This window comes from Magnolia sinica, chromosome 4, assembly GCF_029962835.1.
Source record: "Magnolia sinica isolate HGM2019 chromosome 4, MsV1, whole genome shotgun sequence".
NCBI classification, from domain to species: Eukaryota; Viridiplantae; Streptophyta; class Magnoliopsida; order Magnoliales; family Magnoliaceae; genus Magnolia; species Magnolia sinica.
This window is the reverse complement of record NC_080576.1, coordinates 106,395,113-106,411,557: the sequence shown is the minus strand read 5'-3', so window position 1 is coordinate 106,411,557 and position 16,445 is coordinate 106,395,113. Positions and strand designations below refer to the sequence as shown.

The 16,445-nt window shown below is 40.9% G+C and overlaps 2 non-coding genes across 2 annotated transcripts; one reads left to right on the top strand and one right to left on the bottom strand.

Moving 5' to 3' along the window:
• The first annotated feature begins 7,902 nt into the window (after positions 1–7,902).
• On the top strand, positions 7,903–8,009 carry LOC131244979 (small nucleolar RNA R71). The gene has a single exon (XR_009170743.1). It is a non-coding gene; the product is annotated as a small nucleolar RNA R71 (small nucleolar RNA).
• Positions 8,010–14,584: 6,575 nt separating this feature from the next.
• Positions 14,585–14,691, bottom strand: LOC131244865 (small nucleolar RNA R71). Its single transcript, XR_009170637.1, has one exon. It is a non-coding gene; the product is annotated as a small nucleolar RNA R71 (small nucleolar RNA).
• Positions 14,692–16,445: the final 1,754 nt, after the last annotated feature.

The following is a 16,445-nucleotide window of genomic DNA, read 5'->3' as shown; positions in this document are numbered from 1 at the left end:
CACAGAAGTTTTGAATGAAGCTCAGTTTTTTTTTTTTTTTCTTTTCTTTTCTTTCCCTTCATCCAGGTCTATGTGACCTAATCAACAGGTTGGATGGCAAATAAATATTATGGTGGGCCATAAGAAGTTTTTAACGGTGGGCGTTCAATCACCACTGTTTTCTTATGGTGTAGTTGAATTGAGATTTGGATCTCTCTCGTTTTTGGGATCATGTCCTGAAATGATTTAGAAAAATAGATGAACATCGTGGATAAAACACATATATCATGGCGGGGCTCATATAACGCTGTCATCAGAAAAAATAAAAGAAGAGATCACCAACAAAAAAAGAAAAAGAAAAAAAGCCATGGTATATTATAGATGCATGCATGTGTATCCAGGACTCAATGTTTATTATATGTGTAATGGTACTTACCTATCCATCTATACTATGCCACACGCACGTGGACTTGTTCATGTGGCACGATCGCAGCCTTTCTTTCACGATCACTCTCATGCGCTAAAGGTCGAAGCTAAACACAAAGCAGACACCGTCCGCCCAACTTGCCCCTGGGCAGCCCCATATTTGTATTTTGCTCTCTTGGTCTATGATTTTACGTATCTTATTGGCCAAATCCCATGTGAAGACGTACTCGTTCTGCTCCTTGCTCAGTTGCAATTTCCATTTCTCTCCATTCACACCATGGCAATTAACTGTAACTGCTGAGCCACTAGAACCATAGCCACTGAGACATTTTTGAATCCCTGCATGACCTTTTACGACCAAACGAGTCGCATTGTCTCTAGCCAATGTCTCCTCACATATCAATTGTAACCTCGTCCCTGACTTCTTTTGATTAGCTAATTTTTTTCTTTAGATTTTCGTACTTGTCAAAGGGGAAGGGTCGTCCATCAGCCATGATTTCTGTTATGAGAAGGGAGAAAAGAAAAGAAAAATCTAGGGCAAGAGAATTTAGCAAAAGATCCGATGTAACAATTTCAAATGGGCATTTTTCTTTTATAGACCTCCATTTTGAGTAATACCAACACATCTTGCCTTGGGTAACCTCCTCTTTTTGTGTAATAACGACACACATGTTCATAGCTTCTCTAAACCAAAAGGGTTTGTGTCTATGAAATTTCTCTAATACTAATGGGTTTGTGACTATGATTTTTTTATTTATTTGAAATATAGCTACTCTAAATCAAATGGGTCTGTGACTATAGATTTTTCGGTGTGAAATAGAGCTACTCTAAAGCCTAAAGCAAATGGGTTTGCGACTGTAATGGAATTTCTATGCGAAATATAGCCTCTCTAAACCAAATGGGTTTGTGACTCCGAAATTTCTATGTAAAATACTATTCTTTGGATTGGAAGAAATACAAGAGATAATTATAAATATGGTCGAGCTATGTGGGGCCCACCTTGTCTTATATGATATCCAGTACCACTTCTGTCAGGTATTCTTCCTTCTCCTACCCTAAGGTGAAAAGTCAGCCTTACCCAAGACTCAAGTAGGCCACATCATTGAAACTTTCAAGATGCTGTGTAGGGGCCCATTATGGTGTGTATCTCTAATCCAACCCATTGAAAAGGTGCACCCATCAGGAGGAAGGGACTAACCAAAATCAGCCCAATTCAAAAGTCAGGCAGGGCACATCTTGTGGTTTATAGGTTTTATGCATGACTTTTTTCGTTGTTTCTTCCAGTGTGGCTGATTTTTAGTATCTTGGCCTAGCAAATAGCAATAGCATGAGGGGGGTGTACATGATGCACGGGTAAGATGTCATAGACACATTGTGGTGGGCCCCACGGTCAACTCCATGCAATCCTTTCCCTCAATCCTAGTTGAGAAAGGAAATGCAACTATAATCAAGTTGTCAAACATATATATCATGGTGGGCCCTATTGAGCTTGGGCCATGTTGTGCTCAAGGTATGGAAGCAATATTGTGCATCCAACCAAGAGCCATGTGGAGCCCATCTCAATGCCCATCTAACATCCAATCCATCCATCAATTTCTCCATCTCATGTTGGAACTTGAGCCCAAAAATGAGTTAGATCCAAAAATCAAGTGGGCTACATTACAAGAAACAGTGAGGATTGAAACACCCACCATTCAAACCTTCCCGAGGCCCACCTTGATGTTTTTTTTATTTTTTTTTTATTTTAAGAGAAGTGGACTGTTGCCACAATTTCATTAATCACATGGAATTTACATCGCTTCAGGAGAGCCTCAATAAAATTGAGAGACTCGCCTATCATATTAGAAACGTACCGAAAAAGAACCCAAAAAACAGGGGACCGACTATCCCATTGTAGTTCTGAGAGTTCCTAGTCCAAGACGGTCTAGGAAGATCAGTCCCCGTACTTGGAGAGGAAGAGATGTTGCGAGGAGATGAATGGCAAGTGACTGTCTGTTGCTACCTTCACGGGCCATGCCATCTGCCGGTCCGTTGCCCTCTCTTTGGATATGATTGAAAACGAAAGTACCTGACTGTTTCAAATTGTTTATCCTGGCTAGCCAAGGGCCCCACCTTGATGTTTATAATGAATCCAAGCTGTTCACAAGGTGACTCCCACCAAGATGGATGGAAAAAACAAACATCACCCAAAACCTAATCTTTTGTGGGCCCCAAGTTTTTTCAATGGTGGTCATTCAATCCTCACAGGTTCTTGTGGTGGGACCTTATTGTTTTGGATCGATGACAAATTCATCCCGTATACCAGTTTGGTCATATCATTTTAGGTGGTGAGCCCAAGTGGAACATATGGGCAGGAAGCCAGGATATTGAAGGCCCATCATTGAAATCATATTTCTCTCTCTCCTTTTATATTAAACACTCACTATTAACAAGATCACAGGGCTCACCATGATGATTATGACAAATCCATATCATCCACCAGTTTTGCCAGATCAATTTAAGTGGTGGGCCAAAAAATGAGGCAGATCCAAAGCTCAAGTGGGCCACATGAAACAAAATAATGGACATTAAACGAACACCGTTGAAACACTTGAGGGCCACCATGAAGTTTGTGATAATCCAGCCCGTCCAGAAATCTCACCGTATCATATTAGGGCATGGTAATGAGGCAGATCCAAAACTCTAGTGGATTAGAAGGTAGGAAATAGTTAGCATTGCACGCCCAAAGTTGAAGCTAACTCTCTCACTCACTCCAAGGTTGTTCACTCCCCAAGTATAGGGTTGTGATGTAGTAATAAACTCGGTAAGACCGAGGTCGAATCCACAGGGACTGAAACTTGTACGTTTCCTGAAACTAAATAAAACTAGAACTAGCTTAAGATGCAATCTAAATCAAATATAACTTGATGAATAATGGTGAGAGATTAATGTAAAACTTAAGGAATTCAGAGGAAGGGAAACTAGGGATTCAGAGGATCCACTTGTAGAGATCAGGGAGATCTTATGCCTGCATCAAGGATTATGGAATTCAAACTGAACTTACTTGATCTGGTTTTTAAGGGATGAAAGTATATGAATTAGAATGGATTCCATCATCTAACCATGCCCAGGAGACAAAGCAAACAACAGGATTAAACTAATTACCAACTAATCAATCAATGTATGAAGATCAGGAAGGATACTGTCATCCTACCATGCCCATGGGACAATGATGAACAACAGGGCTCTCTGACTTCATAATCATAAAAAGGGGAGGAAATACTCAAAGCCATTGTAGATCTATTGTAATTTCAGTCACAACACACCATTAAAAACTGAAAGTATTCCTTTAATTAAACGAAAATCAAATTCAGTTCATGAATTGAAATCAAATTAAAAGCAATGAATAAAATCCCCCATCTCACTACAAGCTTCACCTCTTAGCCCTAGCTAAGAGGTTTAGCCTAGCATGGATAGGCTATACATCTTAAAAGAATAAATAAGGAAACCAGTAGAGAAAAAAAAACTGTTACTCTTTCTCCAGATCCCTGCTTCAGCCCAACTCCCAGCCGTGCCTCAACTGAACTCCCTCTGAAAAAAAAAACAAGCCAGGCTCCACACGATCTCAGCAACCCAAGCTTTCTTCCCACTGACGTGCAGCAGCCCAAAACCGAGCGCCTCTCTCCCGTTCCAGCCACCCAGCAGCGTTTTCCTCTTTCCTTTTCAAGCGTCCAGCCTCCAGCCGACCTCCGTTTGATCACGTCCTTCTCCCTCTGGTTTCAATCTCCGTTTCTTTCCTCTTTATAGACACTAGGAGAGGTGTTGAATCGTCCCTTCTGCGCAGCCAGAGGCGGTGGAACTCTTTACGCAGCCAGCCTGCGTAACAACGCAAAACATTTTGCGTTTGAATGAAGTTTGAGATGGATGAACGTCCTAAGCTCCGATTTTGGCTTCTTGGGTGGGGTAAAGACCCACTTATAAGGATTTTGGACGGTTTGGATCGGCAATCCGGCAGTGATAGAGATCACGGGATGCCCCACAAGCTCCGGTTTTCACGGTCGCGCGCGGGCTGCGTAAACAGAGCCCGAATTGTTGCCGCTGGACTCTCGGTGAGGTCCACTTAATTTTCCCTTTACAAAATCCATGCCGTCCACCGGATTCTTCTCGAAAAACCAATGAGGTATGGTCTGTTTCGGCTCAGACTCGGTGTGGCCCACGAGACTTGTGCTTCTACCGTTCATCCTCCGCTTGGGCAGTTGAAATCCTATCTCTGCTATCTTTTAAAATTCTTCCACTTAGGTCTAAGTAAGAGGGGCCATGTGGGTCTTATGGACGGTCCAGATCGGACCGTCGGATCATGTTGGTGGCCCGCAACTCGAAACCGCGATTCACGGCGTAAAACGCTGTTGCGTTTTAGTGAAATTGGAAGAAGAAGATGGTCAGAAGTCGGATTGACCGACTTCTCGTTCCTGTGCACGGCCAGTGCACTTATGCACTATGCACACACACACTCCAATGGGGTCCATTATGATGTTTTTGAGAGATCCGCTCCGTCTATCCGTTTTTTCAGCTCATTTAAACAGTTGAGCCCAAGATTGAAGCACTTTCAGACACCAGGCGGGCCCCAAATCACTGATCTATGGGCTGATCTGTCCGTTGGGCCACTTCCAGGGGGATCCAATGGCTGAGATTTGACATGTACAGTTAGTTTTTGGTCTTTGGGCCACTTTCAGGCACGTCTCTGATATTCTTAGGTGGAGGTAGGTTAGAGATAAGATCAATTTTTGCCTTATCTACCTCGATTCCCTTGGACGAGATGATATGCCTAAGGACAATTCCTTTCTGAACCATGAAATGGCACTTCTCCCAATTAAGTACCAAGTTCTTTTCTTCACATCTTTTCAGCACACATTTAAGACTTTCCAAGCACTTGCTGAAAGATGGACCGTAAACAGAGAAATCGTCCATGAAGACCTCCAGATATTGCCCTACCATATCAGAAAAGATATTAAGCATACATCGCTGAAAAGTGGCAGGAGCATTACATAGTCCGAATGGCATCCTTCGATAGGCAAAGGTGCCGTAGGGACATGTAAATGTGGTCTTTTCCTGGTCTTCAGGGGCTATCTCTATCTGATTGTAGCCCGAATACTCGTCAAGGAAACTGTAATAGGAATGACCAGCCAACCTTTCCAGGATCTGATCAATGAATGGTAAAGGAAAGTGGTCTTTCCTCGTGACGGTATTCAACTTCCTGTAGTCAATGCACATTCTCCAACCAGTAGTGACTCTAGTTGGCACGAGTTCATTATTAGCATTGGCTACGATGGTGATTCCAGACTTCTTAGAGACCACTTGAGTTGGACTCACCCATTGACTATCAGATATAGGGTATATAATACCTACGTCCAATAGTTTAAGAACCTCGGCCTTAACCACTTCTTTCATGTTTGGATTTAGTCTACGTTGTGGTTGCCGAGCGGTTTTTGCATTATCCTCAAGATATATGCGGTGAGTACAAATCGAGGGATCGATTCCCTTGAGGTCTGCTATCGTCCATCCCAGGGCTCCTTTATGCTCAATGAGAGTAGATATCAGCATACTCTCCTGTTCTTTCTCCAGGTGGGCAGAGATCACCACCGGGTATGTCTCATCTTGACCTAAATAGGCATATTTCAAATCAGAGAGCAAAGGTTTTAGGTCAAGCTTCGGCGGCTTGAGGTTAGACGGTAGAGGCACTACATCGGTTTGTGGCAATTCTTCAAATTGTGGCCTCCACCGGTTAACTTCAAGTACCGGTGCAGTATCAAGTAAGGCGCACGTCTCCCTAATCATGTCATCATCAAAATCATGGGAGTGGGCCAGGCACGTCTCTAGAGAGTCAGAGGATAAGGTTAGAGGTGTCGTATCTTCCACGAAAGAGTCAATCATGTTAATGTCGTGGAAATCGTCATCATCCTCTGAGTTGCTGCCGTTATTGAAAAAAATGTTTGACTCCAATGTCAAATTTCCAAAAGACATAGTCATGATACCATTCCTGCAATTGATAATTGCATTTGACGTGGCAAGGAATGGGCGACCAAGAATGACAGGAATCTGAGTGCTCATGTTATTGATGGGTTCGGTGTCCAGGAGGATAAAATCTACAGGGTAGTAAAATCTATCGACCTGGACTAACACATCCTCAATTATCCCTCTTGGTACACGAACAGAGCGATCAGCAAGTTGTAGTGTGGTTAGGGTGAGTTTTAATTCACCCAAACCTAACTGTTTGTATACCGAGTAGGGAATCAAATTGACGCTCGCTCCTAAGTCAAGAAGTGCGTGATCAATTCGATGGTTCCCGATTACACATAATATGGTTGGGCTACCGGGATCCTTGAATTTCTGTGGCACGTCTTGCTTCAGGATGGCACTCACTTTCTCAGTCAAGAAGATTTTCTTTTGAATAATTTTCCGTCTTTTGGTCGTGCATAAGTCTTTCAGGAATTTGGCATATGAAGGTATCTGTTTAACGACATCAAGTAGAGGAATATTGACTTTCACCTGTTTCAACACCTCTAGGATATCCTGAGAGTTAGAGAGAGGTTTTGGTGAAACCAACCGTTGGGGGAATGGAGCAACTGGCTTCTCTAGAAGTTCCGGTTTTACTTTTTGTGGGGCATCACTAGATCCATCATTGTTGTCCTTTCTGGTTCTTGAGGCTTTTCGGGCCTAACCGGAAGAGTTTTATCAATGATCTTCCCACTCCTAAGAGTGGTGATGGATTTAGCATGCCCCATCTGATTTGAAGAGCTGGGATCATTATTCTCGTACTGTGGTTTAGGATTGGGGAGAGGTTGTGCAGGAAGCATCCCCTTTTCTATAACCGTCATACGAGAATCTATCTTTTACATAAAATCTGTAATTCCCCGCATTGCCTGGGCCAGCTCTTGTATGGGATTTTGAGCCGATTCCTCTTGAGGTTTCACTTGATTTGGATTTTGATTGAAGAAACCTGGAGGAGTCACCGTTTGTCCATTCCTCCAACTAAAGTTTGGATGATTTTTCCAGCCAGGATTGTATGTATTGGAATTAGGTCCAGTAAAAGGTCTTTGATAGTTATTTACGGCATTGGCTTGTTCATTCAACACTCCTCGAAAGGCAGGTATTGTAGGACAGTTTTCAGTTGTGTGAATGTTGCAATCACAGATGCCGCAAACAATTTCATTGACCTTATCATTCTTTCCTTCCATGGCCTCAACTTTCCTTATGAGCGTAGTCACTTTACACTTGAGATCATCCTCTTCTTTCAAGAGATATAATCCACCTTTCTCCTTTAATTGAGTCGGCCTAGACGTGGTGTTCGCCATTGGGTAATAGTCCCATGATTGTATTTTTTCAGCGAGACTATCGAGGTAATCCCATACCTCGTCAACATCTTTGTTAATGAACTCTCCATTACACATTGTCTCGACCATTTGGCGCATGGAAGATGTCAATCCATCATAGAAAAAATTTGTAATGTGCCACGTTTCAAATCCGTGTTGTGGGCATGAACTGACCAAATCTTTGAACCTTTCCCAATATTGGAAGAATGTTTCATCTTCCTTTTGGGCAAAGTTCATGATCGCTTTTCTGAGGGTAATCGTTTTATGATGTGGGAAGAATTTTTTTATGAATTCCCTCTGCATATCGTTCCATGTGCCAATGGATCTAGGACGCAGTGAATGTAACCACGTCTTAGCTTTCTCTTTTAAGGAAAAAGGAAAGAGTTTCAGCCTAATTGTATCCTCAGATACATTAGGAAAACATAATGTAGCTATAATCTCATCGAACTCTTTCAAATGTAAATATGGACTTTCTGATTCAAGTCCATGGAATTTGGGAAGGAGTTGGATAACTCCTGGCTTGATGTCCATTTGTCCTGTGTTTTCAGGAAAAATCATGCATGAGGGCATACTCACTCCCGCCGGTTGTAGATAATCTCGTAAAGTACGAGGCGGGGGTGCTTGATGCACCTCGTTCTCATCTTGGGTATCCTCCACCCTGGGTGGAAGTAGAGGAGGTTGGTCTTCAGCCATAACTTCAATTAACTCAGGGGATTTCGAGTGGTGTCTAGTCCTGCGATGGATAGTCAACCCCTCAACCAATCCTCCTTCAGTCAAGAGACGTCGAGTGTCGTCACGGGCCCACTTGGGCATGAAACACTCGCAGCCCTCAATTAAATTCAAAGCCTAATCCTAAGAAAGGAAAAGAAAATCTAAAAAGAAAGAGAGGGAGAGTTGGAAAGGGATTACCAAATTGAAGCTCCTAAGTTAAGGACCTGCAAAATAAAACAAAATAAGTTAGATTCTAAAAAGGAGAAGAACAATCCTTTAAAAGAAAGGTAGCAGTGAATTAATTTCTAAAAGAAGGAATTCTTAAAAGAAAGTGGAAATTTCTAAAATAAATTAGGAAAGATCTAATCTAGAAAGTAAATTATTAAAAGAGAACTGAAAAATAGAAAGTAGGGAAGGAGCTTACCTAATTAAAAATTTCTATCTTAAAGGCCTACAAAATAGGAAGGTTAGTTTCTAAACAAAAATTTCTAAAAATAAACTATTTCCTACAGAAGGGAGGATATTAGAATTAGAAAATTTCTAAAATCTAAACCTTAATTCTAAAAAAAAAAATTAAAAAAAAAAAAAGGAAAAAGTAGAGAGATTAGGAAGGAATTACCAATTGAGAAACTTATGTCAAGATCCTATAAAACAGGAAACAAGTTAGTTTTGAACTCAAATAAAAATAAATAAAAAAACTAAGGTAAAAATCTTAATCTTAAACTAATCCTAAAACCAATTAATTTCAGAGAATTGTTCAGTCCCCGGCAACGGCGCCAAAAACTTGTTCACTCCCCAAGTATAGGGTTGTGATGTAGTAATAAACTCGGTAAGACCGAGGTCGAATCCACAGGGACTGAAACTTGTACGTTTCCTGAAACTAACTAGAACTAGAACTAGCTTAAGATGCAATCTAAATCAAATATAGCTTGATGAATAATGGTGAGAGATTAATGTAAAACTTAAGGAATTCAGAGGAAGGGAAACTAGGGATTCAGAGGATCCACTTGTAGAGATCAGGGAGATCTTATGCCTGCATCAAGGATTATGGAATTCAAACTGAACTTACTTGATCTGGTTTTTAAGGGATGAAAGTATATGAATTAGAATGGATTCCATCATCTAACCATGCCCAGGAGACAAAGCAAACAACAGGATTAAACTAATTACCAACTAATCAATCAATGTATGAAGATCAGGAAGGATACTGTCATCCTACCATGCCCATGGGACAATGATGAACAACAGGGCTCTCTGACTTCATAATCATAAAAAGGGGAGGAAACACTCAAAGCCATTGTAGATCTATTGTAATTTCAGTCACAACACACCATTAAAAACTGAAAGTATTCCTTTAATTAAACGAAAATCAAATTCAGTTCATGAATTGAAATCAAATTAAAGGCAATGAATAAAATCCCCCATCTCACTACAAGCTTCACCTCTTAGCCCTAGCTAAGAGGTTTAGCCTAGCATGGATAGGCTATACATCTTAAAAGAATAAATAAGGAAACCAATAGAAAAAAAACTAACTGTTACTCTCTCTCCATATCCCTGCTTCAGCCCAACTCCCAGCCGTCAATGCCCCTGGCCAGCCCAAGCTTTTCTCCTCTTATAGGCCGAAGCTTTCTTCCCACTGACGTGCAGCAGCCCAAAACCGAGCGCCTCTCTCCCGTTCCAGCCACGCAGCAGCGTTTTCCTCTTTCCTTTTCAAGCGTCCAGCCTCCAGCCGACCTCCGTTTGATCACATCCTTCTCCCTCTGGTTTCAATCTCCGTTTCTTTCCTCTTTATAGACACCAGGAGAGGTGTTGAATCGTCCCTTCTGCGCAGCCAGAGGCGGTGGAAGTCTTTACGTAGCCAGCCTGCGTAACAACGCAAAACAGTTTGCGTTTGAATGAAGTTTGAGATGGATGAACATCCTAAGCTCCGATTTTGGCTTCTTGGGTGGGGTAAAGACCCACTTATAAGGATTTTGGACGGTTCGGATCGGCAATCCGGCAGTGATAGAGATCACGGGATGCCCCACAAGCTCCGGTTTTCACGGTCGCGCGCGGGCTGCGTAAACAGAGCTCGAATTGTTGCCGCTGGACTCTCGGTGAGGTCCACTTAATTTGCCCTTTGCAAAATCCATGCCGTCCACCGGATTCTTCTCGAAAAACCAATGAGGTATGGTCTGTTTCGGCTCAGACTCGGTGTGGCCCACGAGACTTGTGCTTCTACCGTTCATCCTCCACTTGGGCAGTTGAAATCCGATCTCTGCTATCTTTTAAAATTCTTCCACTTAGGTCTAAGTAAGAGGGGCCATGTGGGTCTTATGGACGGTCCAAATCGGACCGTCGGATCATGTTGGTAGCTCGCAACTCGAAACCGCGATGCACGGCGTAAAACGCTGTTGCGTTTTAGTGAAATTGGAAGAAGAAGACGGTCAGAAGTCGGATTGACCGACTTCTCGTTCCTATGCACGGCCAGTGCACTTATGCACTATGCACACACACACTCCAATGGGGTCCATTATGATGTTTTTGAGAGATCCGCTCCGTCTATCCGTTTTTTCAGCTCATTTAAACAGTTGAGCCCAAGATTGAAGCACTTTCAGACACCAGGCGGGCCCCAAATCACTGATCTATGGGCTGATCTGTCCGTTGGGCCACTTCCAGGGGGATCCAATGGCTGAGATTTGATATGTACAGTTAGTTTTTGGTCTTTGGGCCATATGTGAAGTTTCGAACCGAACGGATGGTAGAAACCCTGTGATCTTGCATTCTGGCTGACTTTCAGGCCGTTTGAGCTTTGGTTTCTCGATTTTTTCCGGGTCCCTGATGTGTAATTCTGTTGATCTTGGGTCTTTGGAGTCCGTCCCATGATTTAGTGTCATTAGAGCGTTAAATCCATGCTTTAAGCGCCCTTTTCGGTCCAGGCTCGTACATACACTCTGCATTACAAACACGATTAATCAGGCCATTAAGCGGTATCATGCCTGTAAATCTATGCAACAACTGGGTCTGATATGCAATATTTTGACCCTCAACAAAGGTAAGCAGTGTTAATTAAATGCACATGTTGATTAGATTGCGGGGTATACCATAATGTTTTTGAGAAATCCATGCCATCCACTAGTTTTTCAAAATCATTCTAGGACGTAGGACCAAAAATGAGGTAGTCTCAAAACTCAACTGGGCCACTAGGTAAAAAACAATGGGTATCCAAGGCCCACCTTTCAACCTGTCATGCAGCCCGCATAATGTTTGTGAGAAAGTCATCCCATCTATCAATTCTGTTGGATCATTTAATTAGGGCGTGAGCTAAAAAAAAAGAAAAAAAAGAGTGGCTCTAAAGATCATGGATATTATTAATAGCAGTAGGAATGACCTTACAAAGTGTTTAAATGGCCTTATAAACAGATTTTTTTGGATGGCATAAGAACATCATGGTGGATCTTGGGAAGGTTTCAACAGCAGCCAATTACCACCTCACCTTTTCCTGCCATGTTTTTTGACCCACCATCTAAAATGATATGGCCAAGCTGGGAGATGAGTGTTAAGACTCAAATATTGCATAATTTTCACCATTTATATCTTGGTTTTATGAACATAAATCATCTTAATATTCTATTTTACTCATGTATGTGTTGCAAGGTGAATTTAAAAGCTTGGATTGAAAAAGGTGTTAAAAAGTAAGAATTTGATGCTCAAATTCACCAAGGCAATGGATGGATCTTAGGAGATCAAGATTGAAGAATTCACATGCCAAAGATCCAAGAAAACCAAGCGAGGAATGAAGAGAATCGAAGATTTGAAGTGAAGAATCCTGAAATCGTCCTAAAAAAGTGTATTTTGAAGCTGTGAAGTTTATTTTGGAAAACTGCGCAGCAGGAAGTCTGTTTTAAACGAACTATGCAGCGAGAAGTCTATTTTGAAAAAATACGTATATTTGAGGCGTTTTCTAGGGTTTTCAACTTTGTACGAAGTTTGGAGTTCCCTACTTATAAATAGGGCCTCCTAGGGCATTCTAAAGCATCATTAGAAGCATTCAAGAGCAATATTTAGGTTTTTTTTTAAGAGTTTTTAGTTTTATTAAAGCTTTATAAGTTGTTTCTTTTCTTTTAGATCTTTATTATTTGCAATTTTTCTTCTTTCTTTCTTGTTGCATTTTATTTCTGCAATTTAATTATGTTTTTCTAAGTTCCCTCTAGCAAGCTAGAAGGGAAGCACATGGGTTTAATATTTCTTTAAATTATGATGATTGATTGTTTTAATGATGAGAATAATGGTGTATGCATATTATCTATTATTTAGGTTTTGTTTTTATCCTCTTGTAAGATCCATATGTTTCCATCATATGAGATTTACATTGATGGATAGGCTTACCCTAGATTAATCAGATTTCCTAGATAGGAGATGTTCTCAACCTGTTATATTTCTTTGATATTCATTATCCTATAGATATTGAATACTTAAAATCACTGACGCTTGAGAATATATGTCAATGGTGCAAATCTATTATTTTCTAATCTTTTATATCATTTATTAAAATATTTAAAGTGTTTTATTTTCCGATTAGGCTGACCATAGTGCTCAGATCCTAGTTGTGTTATCCAAGTCATCATGATTTTGGAACATTAATCTATGTGTGGAACTTTGAAGCTTGGGTGTTTTTTTTTATTCAATTGAATTACATCCATTCAAAAATCCAAAAATCAAATCATCAGTTTAGTTTTTATTACTTAGTTTGTTTTGCATTTGATTTTTTCCTTCTCGCAATTCATCTCCCTGTGGGATCGACCCTGTATTCACAGGATACTACTTATGAACCTCTGCACTTGGAGGCAAGCAGTCAAGTTTTTGGCGCCGTTGCCGGGGAGAGACTGAGATAGATCAGATCTGTGCAAGATAGCCAAGGTAAGTTTTCTTCTAAACCCTCCAGATTTTCCATAGATTTTTTTTATTTATTTTTATTTTTTATTTTTTTCTTATTTTCTTTTTCTTTGAAAATAAATTCAGTTGGGACTTTCAAGCACTAACTATGACATAAGGTTGCCCTGCTTGGGATTTTATCACCCAAGTGCTATGGTTGTCCTATAGTTGCTGTTTGATCACAAAGATCATCCGCTGAATCTATTTTCCATATTAGCATAGTTTAATTTCTGCATTAGTTTTACTTTTATTTATTTTTTTATTTTTTTATTTTGCTTTGTGGATTGAACCCTCATGGTCGGCTCTGCCGCCTGGGTTGTTGATTTATTTTGCTTTGTGGACTGAACCCTCATGGTCGGCTCTGCCACCTGGGTTGTTGATTTATTTTGCTTTGTGGATTGAACCCTCATGGTCGGCTCTGCCGCCTGGGTTGTTGATTTATTTTGCTTTGTGGACTGAACCCTCATGGTCGGCTCTGCCGCCTGGGTTGTTGATTTATTTTGCTTTGTGGACTGAACCCTCATGGTCGGCTCTGCCGCCTGGGTTGTTGATTTAAGTTTTTATTTTTATTTTAAGTATCATACTTGCGATTTGAATTAGTGGTATTTGTTGTGTGGTGTGGATGGTTTATGTCCCGTTGGAGTAGGGATCAAAACAATCGACTCTCTTCCGAAGGCGGACTAGTTTCAGGCCTTGATCATTCACTTAGAAGAGGCACTCAACATCACTTGGATTCCATGGCAGACCCAATTGATAATCCAAATCCAAATCTGCCAAATCCAACTATAAATCAAAATAATCCTCCTCTTGAGGATGAAAATGAAGTTCATAGGAATGTGTTAAACCAACCACGGACTTTACGTGAACATTTACACCCTGAGAGATCAACTTTACCATCTTGTATAGTGTTCCCTGCTCACACAGGGAACATTGATTTTAAACCAGGTGTGATTCAATTAATTCCTAAATTTCATGGCTTAGATTCTGAAAGCCCTTACTTACACCTCAAGGACTTTGAGGAAGTAATTGCAACGTTACAAGTAAACAATGACAATAGGGATGTACTTAAGCTTAGGTTATTCTCATTTTCTCTAAAGGATCGGGCCAAAGCATGGCTCAACTCTCTAAGACCTAATACCATCACTTCATGGCAAGCCTTAAGTAGAGAGTTTTTGAAAAAGTTCTTTCCCGAGCATAAAACAAATGCACTAAAACAAGAAATCATGTCATTCTCCCAAAAGGGGAATGAACTATTTTTTCAAGCTTGGGAGCGCTTCAAAGACATTCTAATTACGTGTCCACATCATGGTTATGAACCATGGCACGTGATTGATGCTTTCCGAAAGGGGCTCACCATGGATACCCGTCAGTTCATAGAGATGATGTGTGGTGGAACCTTCCTTGATAAAGATCATAATGAGGCTTGGGATTTTCTAGATATGTTAGCAGAGAATACTCAGACATGGGATGTTTCTGCTAAATCAGACCAAACTAGACCCATTCCTAGAGAGAAAGCGGGAATGTATGTCCTAAGAGAGGAAGACGACCTTAATGCAAAATTCGCTGCATTGGCTAGAAAGGTCGAAGCTTTGGAAATTAGGAAGATTGATATGGTTAAAGCAAACACTTCCTTAGGTAATTTTTGTAGCATTTGTGGTGGTACAGACCATGACACAAAGGATTGTCCAATAATCTCAGTTGTACAAAATATCACGCATGAGCATGATCAAGCAAATGCTATAAATAATTACCAAAGGTCAGTTATGCAACCATTGGGAAACACGTACAATCCAAATTGGCGTAACCATCCTAATCTTAGTTGGAGGAATGGACCACAAATTAATGTGCCCAATGCACCTCAAATGCCTCCACAAAATAACTTCTTTGGGGCACCTAACAATGCACCATATGTGCCCCCGCCAAAGCGATCATCTGTGGAGGATGCATTGACCACATTCATTAACTCTCAAGCTCAAATGAATCAGTCTCTAATCCAATCAAATCAGGAATTAAAGACAGTTGTGGCTAGGATTGAGACTCAACTAAATGCTAGGGAAAAAGGCACCCTTCCTTCTCAACCTGTGCCAAACCCTCGAAATACACATTTCATTGGAGACTCAAATCCAAGTGAGCTACATCATGAACAAGCTAAGGCCATCATTACCTTGAGAAGTGGAAAAGAGGTCGATAACAAGATAATGCAACCAGTAGAAATACCGGAGGATGAGCCACTGTCTCAAGAAAATGATGAACCGGCTATGGTTCAAGAGCCACAACAGCAAAAGGATAAAGAGACTAAGTCATATGAGCCTCCAGTTCCGTTCCCATCTAGACTTCGGAATCCAACTGTCCCCATGAAATATCAAGAGGTGTTGGATGTGCTTCAAAAGGTTACTGTCAATATTCCTCTACTTGATGCCATTAGACAAATTCCATCATATGCTAAATATCTCAAGGATTTGTGCACTGTAAAAAGGAAATTAAATGTGCACAAAAAGGCCTTCCTTACTGAGAAAGTGAGTGCTATAATTCAACAAAGGGTTGTACCCAAATACAAAGACCCGGGAAGTCCCACTATTCCTTGTATTATTGGGAATTTTCAAATTGAACATGCTTTGTTAGATTTGGGTGCAAGTGTCAACTTAGTACCTTATTCGGTTTACAAACAAATGGGGTTAGGCGAGCTTAAACCAACCACTGGTTGGCGTGTTTGCATTGACTATAGAAAATTGAACCAAGTCACAAAGAAGGACCATTTCCCTCTACCATTCATTGATCAAGTTTTAGAGAGGGTAGCAGGTCACTCCTTTTATAGTTTTCTTGATGGATATTCTGGATATAACCAAATAGAGATAGCCCTTGAAGACCAAGAGAAAACCACGTTCACTTGTCCATTTGGCACGTTTGCTTTCAAACGGATGCCATTTGGATTGTGTAACGCCCCAGCAATTTTCCAACGGTGTATGTTAAGTATTTTTTCAAATATGGTTGGGAAATTTCTTGAGGTTTTCATGGACGACTTCTCTGTATTTGGGAGTAGTTTTGAGGAATGCCTCAACAATTTAT